Source organism: Micromys minutus, assembly GCF_963924665.1.
Source record: "Micromys minutus genome assembly, chromosome: 6".
NCBI lineage: Eukaryota > Metazoa > Chordata > Mammalia > Rodentia > Muridae > Micromys > Micromys minutus.
In genome coordinates, this window is record NC_137975.1 from 22,907,962 (window position 1) to 22,921,406 (window position 13,445).

A 13,445-nucleotide genomic window follows, 5' to 3' on the forward strand; every position below is an offset into this window, starting at 1 on the left:
ATTTGCCCCTGTCTCAAGTAAAAATAAAACAAAACAAACAAGAAAGATAAATTTGGGAGCTGGAGAGATGACTTAGCACCCACATGGTAGTTCATAACCGTCTGAAACTTCTTGTCGAGCTATTCTAGCATCCTCCCTCGGGGGCCAGGCCCACAGGTGGTGCATAGACTTACAGGCAGGCAAAACACCCACACACATAAAACAAAATAAAATAAAATAAAATAAAATAAAATAAAATAAAATAAAACAATTTTGTAAAGATGACAACCTTTCCAGTTCTTGTAAATTTACCCCTTAAAACATTTCTCCCAGTTTGGGATTTACAGATGAGTTGGGCAAGATACCAGAAAGCACACATCTCAGCTCTCTGCATCACAGCAATTAACTGGGAGGCGAGCCATCCTCTCGTATGGTACAGCAACCAGGTAGCGGCTGTTCCCAAAGCCTGGCAGAGTGACCTGTCTACCCCCAACCCCTCCTCTCATCTGAGTCAGGTGTAGACACTTAGACTGCAGGGACCTCGAGCTGGCTCCGTGGGGGAAATGATGTCACTGACCCAAGCATGTGCTTGGCCAGGGAATTGAATACCTTAAGGAAGTCTAACATGGGCACACCCATGTCAGTGAGCACAGAATGGCAAGTCCACTCAGCCCTGGCATTCTAGACTTGCTTCCTTCCCTGCTACTGCTCCTGGGCACTCATTAGGGCCTGAGACTGTCATCAGTCAGTGGCTCCAATGCCATCAGACAGCCTCGGTGGAGATGAAGGGAGCCAGAGACAGGGAACAGAAGGTGCCTGCTCTGTGCTCACAGAGGTCCCTCGTGTTCCAGGCTCAGTCAGTAGGCTTCCTTCCAGCAGCAAGCAACCTGTCCTCCCTTTGCAGGCAGACTTAATAAATCGCACATGCAGGCTTGTCAGGCTTGGTGCTCCCAGACCAAAACAATCAAATGGAAGCTTGTTAGGTGAAAGATTTTTCTCGAGGCATAGCAACTAACAGAGTGACCTGTCCACACCCACGCTCTCCTCCCGTCCTAGAGACAGGTGATGTGGAAGGTGCTAGCTGGGGACCCCCTCTCATTCCTCTACATCCCACTCCCCATGACTTCTGACCCACCACAATCCAGACCTCCATCTCCTACCTCCTCTCAAGATGAGTACCACATCCCGCTAGCCCCTCTCACCAGCAGGCTCCCTCCTGGCTTTCCCAACAGTTGAACACCCATCTAGCTTTCGAACTCAGCTGACGCACCATAACAGCAAAGAACATTAATCATACACTGACCGCAGGGCTGAAATGTCTGATTCATTCCTTTGAAAATTTGATTTATTTTAAACCATGAATACATATCTCAGGCAACTCTTATGAAAGAAAGTATTTAACTGGGGGCTTATTTACAGTTTCGGGAGATTAGTCTATTATCATCCAGGCAGGGAGAATGATGACTCCCAGGGGCCTGAAGTAGTAGCTGAGAGTCACATCCCAGTTCCTGGTCCATGGCGGGGGGGGGGGGGGGACACTAATCCTTTGCAAATAGTACCTGGTGACTAGACATAGGCACATGAGCCTATGATGACCATTCTTGTTCAAACCACCACACGAACACATAAGAAGCTACACAGATATACACGTTTTCCTCTATTGTCCATGAGTAAACTCTTTAGGAGTCCTAAATTATTAGCATGGAAAGGCTTGGAACTTGGGATGTACCTCAGTGGTCAAGAGTACTCCGGGCGAGACCTTGGGTTCATTTGATATCACTGGTGGCGTAACTCTGGACAACTCAGTTAATTCTCTGATCCTGTTTCTTCCTACGAAGAAGTGCATGTGACAAGGTCTTCCCTGCCCTTCTACAGGAGGAATCACAGCTGTACATATATGTATGAGATTAGCATAACACACCAGGAGGCCTGTACCTGGCCTTTTCTCAACCCAGTACCCAAGAGAGCAAGAGCTGGGTGTGCACGCCTTGGCTATTGCTCCCCACTGGCAGAAGTCATAGAAATGGATGCAGTGCCAGGATAGAACTGTCTGCTTAGACTTCCAGATGGAATCGCTCGCTCTAGTTTTTGCTGTAGGATTTTCCCATCTCTCGGCGCTTAAGTAACTTCTCATTTAGGAAGAAGTGAGGATGAATAATTTCTGGCTCCTGCAAGGCTGCAGTCAGCATATCAACATGGTTGGCAAAGCCAAATTACACTGAATTACGGAATGAGCACTTAGCGTTGGGGTGGCTAGCCAACCCAATTTACCTGGAACTGTTAGGTTCCGGGCCACAGGATTTTTAGTCCCCAAATTGGGAAAGTCCAAGACAAATCCAGACAAGTCTGTCACCCTAAGTGAACTGGGAATAGAAAAGCTAGATTTGAGTTTCGACTCTGTAGGAATAAATCCTGTATCTTGAGCCTGTGCGCCATTGCCTCTTTCTGTGTCAGGTGTTGCTTTGTGCTCCAAGGAAAGCTTCTGTTATGGTGCATGGTTCTGTCAATACCCAGCTTCGGACTGTTGGCCAAAGCTCAGAAGTTGTGTCCTATCGAAGTCAGTTTTGTCTTTTAGGCACAAATGAAAACTGTAGAACATATAGAAAACTTTCGGAAGAAGAAAGAAACTCAATCTGTGCTTTTAAATCTGAAAGTCCAAGCATCGTAACACAACACGATGAAGGAAAGCTGTGCTCTTCTCCGCTGCAGTTGGCCGTGTGAGCCTGGAAGACTGGGACCTAAAACCGAGGCGGACTAAAGCTTCCTGCCACAACCAACTCTTCTCAGAGCATCAGACAGCTTATACCCTGAGGGTTGAGAAGCGTCACCTGAGTAAAGTGTGCACTCCCAAGGACAAGCCACAATAATATGTTTTCCCATAGAGGCATATGAATAGCAACAACTGAAGTCAGCTCACTCCTGCCCACTGCCCTGGGAGGACGGACTATGAAAAACAATTGTGTGTTTTGAAGAAACTGAGGTCACAAGACTCTTGTCTTTGCTTTTTTTTTTTTTTTTTTTTTTTTTTTGTTTTGGGTTTTTTTGTTTTGTTTTGTTTTGAGTTTTTTCACAAGCCCTCTAAATTCTCATAGAACTCCATTGTTGGATTGTGTTCTGATGCTTTACTATCCCAATATTGTCCCATTCACAGATGGTGTCTATTACTCCATGCTCCCAAAGGATTTTGTTGTTGTTGTTGTTGTGTTTTTTGTTTTTCAAGACACGGTCTCTCTGTATATCCCTGACTGTCTTGGAATTCACTCAGTAGATCAGGCTGGCCTTGAACTCACAGAGATCCACCCACTTCTGCCTCAGAAGTGCTGGGATTAAAGACATGGACCACCACACTTGGCATCTACAAAGAATTTCTATGTACGATATTGTTTTCTTTTAAAACCATATAAATTTGGAAGAGGTTTGCTTTTCTTTTCCATATGGCAATTTTGAGCCTTGGTACTTGAAGGGCCACGCAACCAGCTAGAATGAGAATTATACCCTAAGTTCTTCATTAAAGCCTCTTCTTCCTGGATCTCTCTTCTTCACACCTTGAGACAACTACAGTTGCCCTTGGCCCAGAGCACTCAAGTCCCTAGAGACACACAACATAAAGCAGATGTGCCCCCAAGGTACTAGGGACAAGGCCAACCCAAGGCCTTCCCTGAGACACCCTGATGCACAGAAATAGTTTCTTGCCTGAAATCAGGAACATGCTAGGCAGAGACAGTAATGGCCTGAGGCCAGGGCCTTTCGGAAGCTGTAGCTTCAAATACCGAGAACTACATTCTTCCCACTCTGAGTATCATGATGTGCGATGGCTGTTGTGTGCTCGGCTTCTGACTAACTTGAGATATCCTGTTTTCCCTTCTGCAGCATTGCTCAGTCAGCTTCTTGCTGAGTTCATCCCACTGTGGGATAGCTTTCTTCTCACCCCCCCCCCACACACACATACAAGCTGAATATAAGGTGCTAAACTTGCCTGCCAGAAGACATAGCTTGTTCGAAACTTCTTAACCCTAACTTTACCAGGCTCTTTATTTTCTGATCTCCTGGTCCTCCCCATTACAGACCCACTGAAAAAAATGGCCTGCCTGCTGGTCCATGTCACCAAGGGGAAACCTTTCATCCTCCACACACCATGATTACTTCTTAGCTTCTAGCAATCAATGTCATCAACACATACATTTATGAAATACACCTCAATCACACTCATTACCATCTGGTGCCAACTCTCACGCTCACCCCTTTTCTCTTCCCTCATGGTCCTTCTTCTACTTACATGTTTGCTCCCCTCACCCACCCCCTCCCTCGATATCATATGAGAAAAAAATCTGCAATGCTTGTTTTTCTGACCCTGGCTCCTTTTGCTAAACATGATGTTCTCTAATGCCATAAATCTTTCTACAAATAATGCCCTCACCTGGTGACAAAGATTATTCTTTTTTTTTTCAATTTTTTAAATTCACTTTACATCCTGATCACAGACCCCCTTCCTCCTTTCCTCCCAGTCCCAGCCTCTCAAATCCCTCCCTCCGATGCTCCTTCCTATTCTCCTCCAAGAACGGGAGTACCCACCTTGGGTACCACCCAACCCTGTGACTCCTAGTCTCAGCAGGAATAGGCACATCCTCTCTCACTGAGACCCACCCAGTAAGTAGGTGCAATGGCAGGAAACAGACACCAAGAAAGTCACCTCTTCACTTGTTAAGGTACCCCACATGAGGACCAACCTGGACATTTACTACAAATGTATAGGGAGTCTAGGTCCAGCTCCTGTGTATTGGCTCCCTAGTTGGTGGGCCAGGCTCTGTGATTCCCCCATGGCCGCAGGTTAATTGATTCTGTGCATCTTTTTGTGGTGTCCTTGACCCATCTGACTTGCAGACTTCTATCCCCACCCCAATCTTTCACAAAATTCTTGGGCTCAGCCTGATGTTTGACTGTGGGTCTCTGCATCTGCCTCAATCTGCTGCTGGATGAAGCCTCTCAGGATACAGTTACGCTAGGTTTGCAAGCATAGCAGAGTATCATTAATAGCATCACAGCTTTGCTTTCTCCCATGGGATGGGTCTCAAATTGAGGCAGTCATTAGTTGGTTGTTCACTCTGCTCCATCCTGATTCTTGTACATCTTGTAGGAAAGACAAATTTGGGGCTGAAGGTTTTTGTGGGTGGATTGATAGCTCCCTCCCTCCTCTGGAAGTCCTGCCTGGCTACAGGAGGTGGCCACTTCAGGCTATATCCCTCTCTGGTAGGAATGTCATCTAGGATCACCCCCATAGACTCCTCATATCTTTCCTATCCCAGGCCTCCAGCTAGTCACCAGAGATGCTGCTGGCCGATTTCCATTCTCACTCCCAGCCCTCTCCCACCCTACCTCCGAACCTGATGGTCATCTCTGTTCCCCCCACCCCTTACCCCCTCTCCTACCCAGTTCTCTCCCTCTATCCACCTCCGATGACTATTTTGTTTCCCCTTCTGAGTGAGATTTGCACATGATGCATCATCCCTATACTGATTTCCTTACCAGCTGAGTCCTCTGGGGCACGCCCAGCTGTGCAAAGCAGCATACTGCTCCCCCAAGCTCCACTCTTCCACCACCTCTCTGCCCCCCCAACCCCTACCTTCCTGTCCATGGGGGCACACCTGACAGCTGAGAGACTTGTATTGGTCCCTGAGTTGCAATGTCCACCAGAGGCCTACCACATCAGGAACATCAAGGTTAGGTCTCCTCCCAATACCTGCTACATCAGGAACATGCAGGGACAACCAGATGACTAAAGGCCATTGTAAGTACACAATCAACAAAAGCTAGGGCACTATGACACCACTCGCAGCACCCCACTAGAGCAAGCACCAGATATCTTAACACAACTGAAGAAAAATAAAACTTGAATCTAATGAAAATGATAGAGGCCTTTAAACAGGAAATGAATAAATAAACCCTTTTTAACAATACAGGAGAATACAATCAAACAGGCAGAGGCCTTTAAAGAGGAAACAAATACAGGAAAAATACAACTAAACAGGTGAAGGAAATAAATAAAGCTGTTCAAGACCTGAAAATGGAAATAGAAGCAATGAAGAAAACATGAATGGGGGGGCTCCTGGAGATGGAAACCTAGGGAAGAGATCAGAAACAACAGGTGCCAGCATCAGCAACAGGATACAGGAGATGAAAGAGAGAACCTCAAGTACAGAAGATGCTATAGAAGAAATTGATACATCAGTCAAGGAAAATGTTAAATCTAAAATATTCCTGACATAAAACATCCAGGAAATCTGAGATACTATAAGAAAGGTCTGGCCTAGGAATAATAGGAGTAGAAGAAGATGAAGAGTCCCAGTTCCAAGGCCCAGAAAATATTTTCAGCAAGATCTTAGAAGAAAACATTCCAAACCCAAAGAAAGAGATGCCTGTAAAAAGTACAAGAAGATTGTAGTTAAACTAGACCAGAAAGGAAGTCCTTCAGCCACATAATAATCAAAACACTAAATGCACAGAGCAAAGAAAGAATATTAAAATCATCAAAGGAAAAGGGCCCACTAAAACATACAAAGGCAGACCTATCAGAATTATACCCAAAGGGCCTAGACAGATGTCTTGTAGCCTTAAAACACCACAGTTGTCAACATAGACTACTATAGCAAAACTCTCAGTCACCATAGATGGAGAGAAAAACAACATAATTCAAGATGAAACCAAATTTAAACAATACCTGTCCACAAATCCAGCCCTATAGAAAATACTCGAAAGAAAACTTCACGTGTCAAACCCCAGATATTAATAGTGGGAGACTTGAACACCCTACTCTCACCAACTGACAGGTTTTCCAGACAAAAACTAAGCAGATAAATAATGAAACTAACTGGTTTTATAAACCAAAGGACCCAACAGATAGCTACAGAACATTTTACCCAAATACAAAAGAATAGACCTTCTTCTCAGCACCTCATGGAAAGTTCTCCAAAATTGACCATATACTTGGCCACCAAACAAGCCACAACAGATACAAGAAAATTGAGATCCTGTCAGAACACCATGGATTAAGGCTGGACTTTAACAGCAACATAAACACCAGAAAGCCTACACACTCAGGAAAATGGAACGACTCTCTACCCAGTGATCTCTGAGTAAGAGAAGAAGAAACTGTCTAAGATCAATGGAAATAAAGGCACAGCACACCCAGACTTATAGGACACAATGAAAGCAGTGCTAGGAGGAAAGTTCATAGCACTAAGTGCCTCCATAAAGAAATTTGATAGAACGAATACCAACAATTTAGAAGTGCATCTGAAAGCTCTAGAACAAAAAGAAACAAACACACCCAAGAGGAATAGACATCAGGAAATAATCAAAATCAGAGCTCCAAGCAATCAATTAGAAACAAAGAAAATACAAAGATCAACTAAACCAAGATCTGGTTCTTTTTGAAAAATCAACAAGCTAGAAAAATCCTTAGCCAAACTAAAAGGCAGAGAGACAATATCCAAACAAACAAACTCAGAAAAGGGAGACCTAACAACAATGTTGAGGAAATCCAATGAATCATTAGGTCTTACTTTAACAGCCTGTATTGTACAACATTGAAAAATCTAAATAAAGTGAACTCTTTTCTAGACAGATGCCACTTACCAACGTTAAATCAAGATCCTGTAAACTACTTAAACAGTCCTATAATCCCTCAAGAAAATAGAAGCAGTCATTAAAAGTCTTCCAACCAAAAAGAAAAAAAGAATAAAAAAATAAAAGAAAGAAAGCCAGAGCCAGATGGTTATAGTGCAGATTTCTACAAAACTTTCAAAGTAGAGCTAATACCAATATTCCTCGAACTATTCCACAAAATAGAAAGAGAAAGATGACAGTCAAACTCATTCTATTTAACTCATCAGTTACCCTGATACCTAAATCACACAAAGGCTAGACTAAGAGAATCAAAGATCATTCTGTCTGTACCCTGGAGCTATTTTCCTGGAAGAACAATTTGTGGGCCCATGGGGGAAGGGGGGAACCACAGTCCTCCCAGTGGTGTCGGTGTGGAAGGCTTCAACAACCAGTCACCTGGAGCAAGTTTTTACCACACTCAAACTCTTACAACCTTGTGAAAAGGGACTGAGATTTACCTACATTACTCGGACTGAGAAAACCTAGACTCTGTGGTTTGGATGTGATTTCATTTTTGTTCCTCAGGGTTTCAGATATTGGTATGTTAAAAGGTGAAGTATTGAGGCTGGAGAGATGGCTCAGCGGTTAAGAGCACTGACTGCACTTTCAGAGGTCCTGAGTTCAAATCCCAGCAACCACATGGTGGCTCACAACCATCTGTAATGGGATCTGATGCCCTCTTCTGGTGTGTCTGAAAACAGCTACAGTATACTTGTATACATAAAATAAAAATAAATTAAAAAAAATAAAAGAGGTGAGGTCTTGTGGGAGATCCTTAAGTCACTGGGAACCACCCTCAGAAGGGATTATCATGGTACCCTGACTTAATTCTAAAAAAAGTCATTACAAAAGGAACAAGCCGGCCCCTCTTCCTGGAATCCTGTTTTATAATGTGAAGTTTTACTAGGTAGGGTTATTGTTGCTACCATGAAACACCATGACCAAAGCAATTTGGTGATGAAAGGATTTATTTGGCTTGCGTGTCACTATCATCATTGAAGGAAGTCAGGACAGGAACTCAAACAGGCCAGGAACCTGTGGAGGCAGAGGCCATAGAGGAATGCTACTGTAGTACTACTTATGGCTTGCTCAGGTTGCTTTCTTATAGAACTTAACAGCCCAGATATGGCACCACTTACAATGAGTCAGTCCCTTCCCTATCAATCAGTGGCAAAGAAAATGCTCCCCAAGTTTGTCTACAGCCTAATCTTATGGCAGTATCTTCTCAAATGATTGTTTCCTCCTCTCTGATATCAAACTAGGCAAGCCCAGAAGTCTCCCCTGTGTGCTTGCTCCACCATGATGTCATCTGCCGTTAGGCCTTTACCAGAGGCCACACCAATGTCGAATGCCTTGCTTTAAACTTCCAACCTCTTAAAGTGATTAAATAAATGAATGAATAAATAAATAAATAAATAAATAAATAAATAAATAAATAAATAAAACACTAGATTACAGAGTTCATGAGTCAAAAGCTGGGACCCACCCTTTCATAGGCAGACTCCAGAGTGGATGATGGTTGCCATGGTGATGCTATCACAGGTATGAAGCCTGTGATAGAAAACTTAATCTGGTCCATGGTCAGAGATGAACTCCCAAAGAAAAGGGGTTTAAGTCTAAAATACAGCAGAGTAAACAAACAAAACAATCTCAGTTCCATCCTTTCCTCTTACCTCCCAATAGATTTCAACATGTCCCCCAAGATGCTTACTCAAACCGCCCATGTACATGTCTATTCGTGGGTCCTACATTTCCTGTTCTCATCTGTCTTCCTGCTCAGCCCTCTTTTCAGGGATGTTCTCTTATTAAGCCTCAAACCGACTCTTCATGAAAGCCTTTTAACCAGAATCCTGGCCCTGCTATACATTTTCAGAGCCAAGTAGAATTTTTTTTTCTTTCCCTAGAAAAATTTTGGGCTTGACATAGAACCCTAGTTTTCCTAGAACCAAACATTAATTGACAGATCAAGCTGAAATGCTATGCTCAAGTTTTTACAAATGTTGGGCAGATTGGGGCACAGAGTATCTAATACAGGGAACTCCGGGATTTTTTGTGTTTAGCTCCTAGCCATCCCATTAAATACAGGCAAGATCAAGGCCTGAGAACTTGGGAAAGCTGGACTCTGCCCCTACATTAGGAGGTAGACAGAATCACTGAGGTGGAATCATTTTGCTCTGCCAGCTAGCCTTGCCTCCCAGGCTTCCTCCAAATGACCCTGGGCTGAAGTAGAAATGGAAGGGGGAAAGGTTGCTGATCCCATGTGGTAGCGTGCCAGATGAGTCTGTCATGAAGTCACCTCTCCTTCTCTGTAACTCTGCCACACCTAGGGAAACACAGAAACCTCTGGCAGACCGCAATGCCTGAGTCTATCTGCTAGGAACAGGAACAAACTGGAAAGAAGCTGATAGGACTGGAGCGAGGAATGAGCCTTTGCCAGGATGAAGGTGTATACAGCTTCTGAGCCTTTGCCAAGATAAAGACATATACAGATTCTGAGCTCTGCACGTGCTTCCTCTTCCAGAGGATGTGTGTGTGTGTGTGTGTGTGTGTGTGTGTGTGTCCCAAATATATTATCTAATGTAAATATATTATATAACATAAGCATATTATATATTCTATTCTACTCTACTCTGTAGGGAATGCTAAGACCTGGAAGCTCCCAGAAGTAGAAAAGCACAAGATGGGAGGAGGCCACTGTGGTACAAAGTCCTGTTCAAAGCGGAGTCTTCATGGGAGAGCAAAAGAACCTAAGGCCAGGACAGATAAACTTCTGAAAGCTACAGTTTCGGCAATGTTAATAACAGCCATTGATGCTTACAGACTGCTTACTGTCTGCGAGTACATGTCTCCAAACACCTCATTTGAAATCATGTAATCTTCTATCCAAAGTAGCCTGCCTCACTGACCCTTTTACAGGAGCTGGGTCTTGCTGCCAATCTGGCATTTGAATAAGACTATTTTAGCGTAAAAGAGTCATGGTATCCTGAAACCATTCATTGATTCAACACACTACCCACACACTCTGCTAGGCAATGGGAAGACAAAGAGACAACATCTCCTTCCCTTGAAGAGCCAAGAAACTGGTGAGAGAAAGAGACAGTTGGAAAGGGCAACTCATCGCATTGGGATAAGTGATTTTTGAAAGGGCCCGCTGCATGCTGAAGAAGATAGTAGAAAAGTTAGGAGGGAAACAAAGGTTTGCGGTGTGGGGTATTAGAGAACGCATGCGGGTAAGGGTGAACTTCATTAACTCTTCAGGGATCCATGGGACTTAGGCAAGGGAAAGACAGGCATCCTGGCCAGATGGTTAACAGGGGCAGAACTTGGAAGTGGGACAAGGAAGTGAGTAGCAGAAAAAAGTAAAGCAATCTCACGAGCTGCTCAGAGTTATGCCAAACAGACCTCATTTTGCAACTCCAACTCATACACCCATATTAAAAGCCAGATGTTCTTGCCAAGCCATGTCCGAGTTTCAAATACATGATTAAATAAATAATTGCTGTTGTTTGAGGCCACTGTTTTTGAGAAGGTTTGTTTTTCGGCAACAGATAATGAAAACAATCACTCTGGAGGTGAGAGGAGGAGGACTATGTGTGAAGGGAAAGCGTTCACACTAAGTGCCAATAGCTTGCTTCTCCCAGGCCTCATGCTAGGTCAAAAGCATCCACCCTTTGGCTAACATCTGGAAGCTAACAGTATCTGCTAATTATTAACAGCCCATGATTCTGAGTGATGTTAAAAAAGAATCCTTAGGCTTCAAATATAGGGCTAGGGAAGATCCCCGAAATCTGGGTAAAGAGAGGGTGAGAGTAAATATTTTGACAATCTAGAATAAGGCTATTCCAACAAGTTGACATTTAAGAGAGATAAACACAAGACTCTTGGCTGGATGTGAAAAGAAGCTACCTGAAGTAAAGCACAAAAGAACTTTGACCTAGTCACCTGAGACTTGCCTAAACTTTGGACTTTGGGGCAAGACAGATATCCTAAATACCTTACATACACCAGTAAGTAACTAGAAGCTTTGGAAAGGCATTAAAAAAAATCATATTCCACTAAGTTAGAAAATCTTTAAAAAAATGATTTAATAGATGCATATAATCTGCCAAGGTTAAAGCAAAAGATTTTTTTAATTACTATATATGTCACCCACAATGAAATTGAAGCAGTAATTAGAAATTTCCTAATTTGCCTGAGCCTCAAGACCTAAAGTAGGCTCCGGCTAGTCACAGTCTTTGGTGGCACTCATCAAGAAAGGAAGTCAAGACAGAGCTCAAACAGGAAGGAACCTGGAGCGGGCACTAATGCAGAGGCCATGGAAGAATGTTGCTTACTGACTTGCTCCTTCTGGATTGCTCACCCTTATAGAACCCAGGACAACCAGCCCTGGGGGTGGCTCTACCCACAATGGGCTGGGCCCTTCCTCATCAATCACATTTTTAAAATGCCTTATAGATGGATCTTTAGCGGGGCATTTTATGTTAAGGGTCCCTCCATGATGATAATTCTAGCTTGTGTCAGGTTGAGTCAGCTGTCCACCACACAGATTTTGCTAAGCTGATCTTTAAAATTGCTGTTAACTGTCTTTTTGGAAATGGTCTTTAAGGGCAAAATATTTTGTTTCATTTATTTTAAGGATTGTATAGCTATAAACTCTTGCCAAGGGCTTGTAGACAAAGCAGACTCCTTAGGCTTTGTATGTGTTCATGTGCAAGTAATAACACAACAATTGGGCTTGTTTGTTACAAACTTGACACAAATATTATTATATCACAAATGATGATTTTAAGAATGGTAAAATATATATATATATATATCTCCCAACTAAAAAAGTCCACACCGGATTGAGTCTCTTCGGAATTCTACCAAACCATCAAAAAACCAATATTGATTCTTAAAGTATTCCATAAAACAAAAGAGAATGCTCTTTTTTAAATTATCAATTGTTCTATTTTTAGCTGGAAAACCAGACAGTCCTCCAGTGCGGCAGGGTATTAATTAATCCTCTTCCTCATCATCACCAGCTCCAGCACCACCCTGACCTTTCCTGGCATTCTTCCTCTACAGTCGGCCTGGACGGCCACCACCGTAAGGAGAACAGAGGGAGAAATCAATGCGATTCCGGAGTCCAGACGCACAATGAAGGCTGGGATGCTCACAGCCTGCTTGCGGACCCTGACGTTGGCGGATGAGCACACGGGCGTGGAGAATCCTGGGTCTGTAGCCGTGTCTCCAAGAAATCCTCAATCCTCAGGCCCAGGGCGTAATCCAGCCTCACCCTGCCCTCATCCAGCACCCCAAGGCCAACGAGTCGTCAGTAGATGCCGAGGATCCTCCTAGTGAGCGGCAACAGCTCCCGGGCAGCCTTCCGGATCTTCGCCAGGGTAAATGTGACCCCCCCTCCACACCTCTCCTTTGTTCCGAGTCCATACTCTCCAATCAACTTTAGCAATTTCTCCAAGGGTCTCCATAGGTTTTGCTACAAACCCGAAGCATGTTGACTTCGCTAGGCCCACGCCACCTACAAACTCAGGCACGTGACCGAGAATGCTCTTAAATTCACTTTATGAAGCATCACCCTGATACCAAAACCGGATAAAAAAACAATAAAGAAAAAAATAGATAAATACTCTTTGATGAACATAGACATAAAAATTCTCAATAAAATACTTGCAAACAGACTTTAAGACTTTATCAAAAAGCTTTTCTGCCCACTCTCCCCTCCCCCAGCTCCGAGCACCGGACTCGCTCTGCGCTATCAGGCTTGCCGCTGTCCTCAGTCATCACCTAGATCATTTACCCGG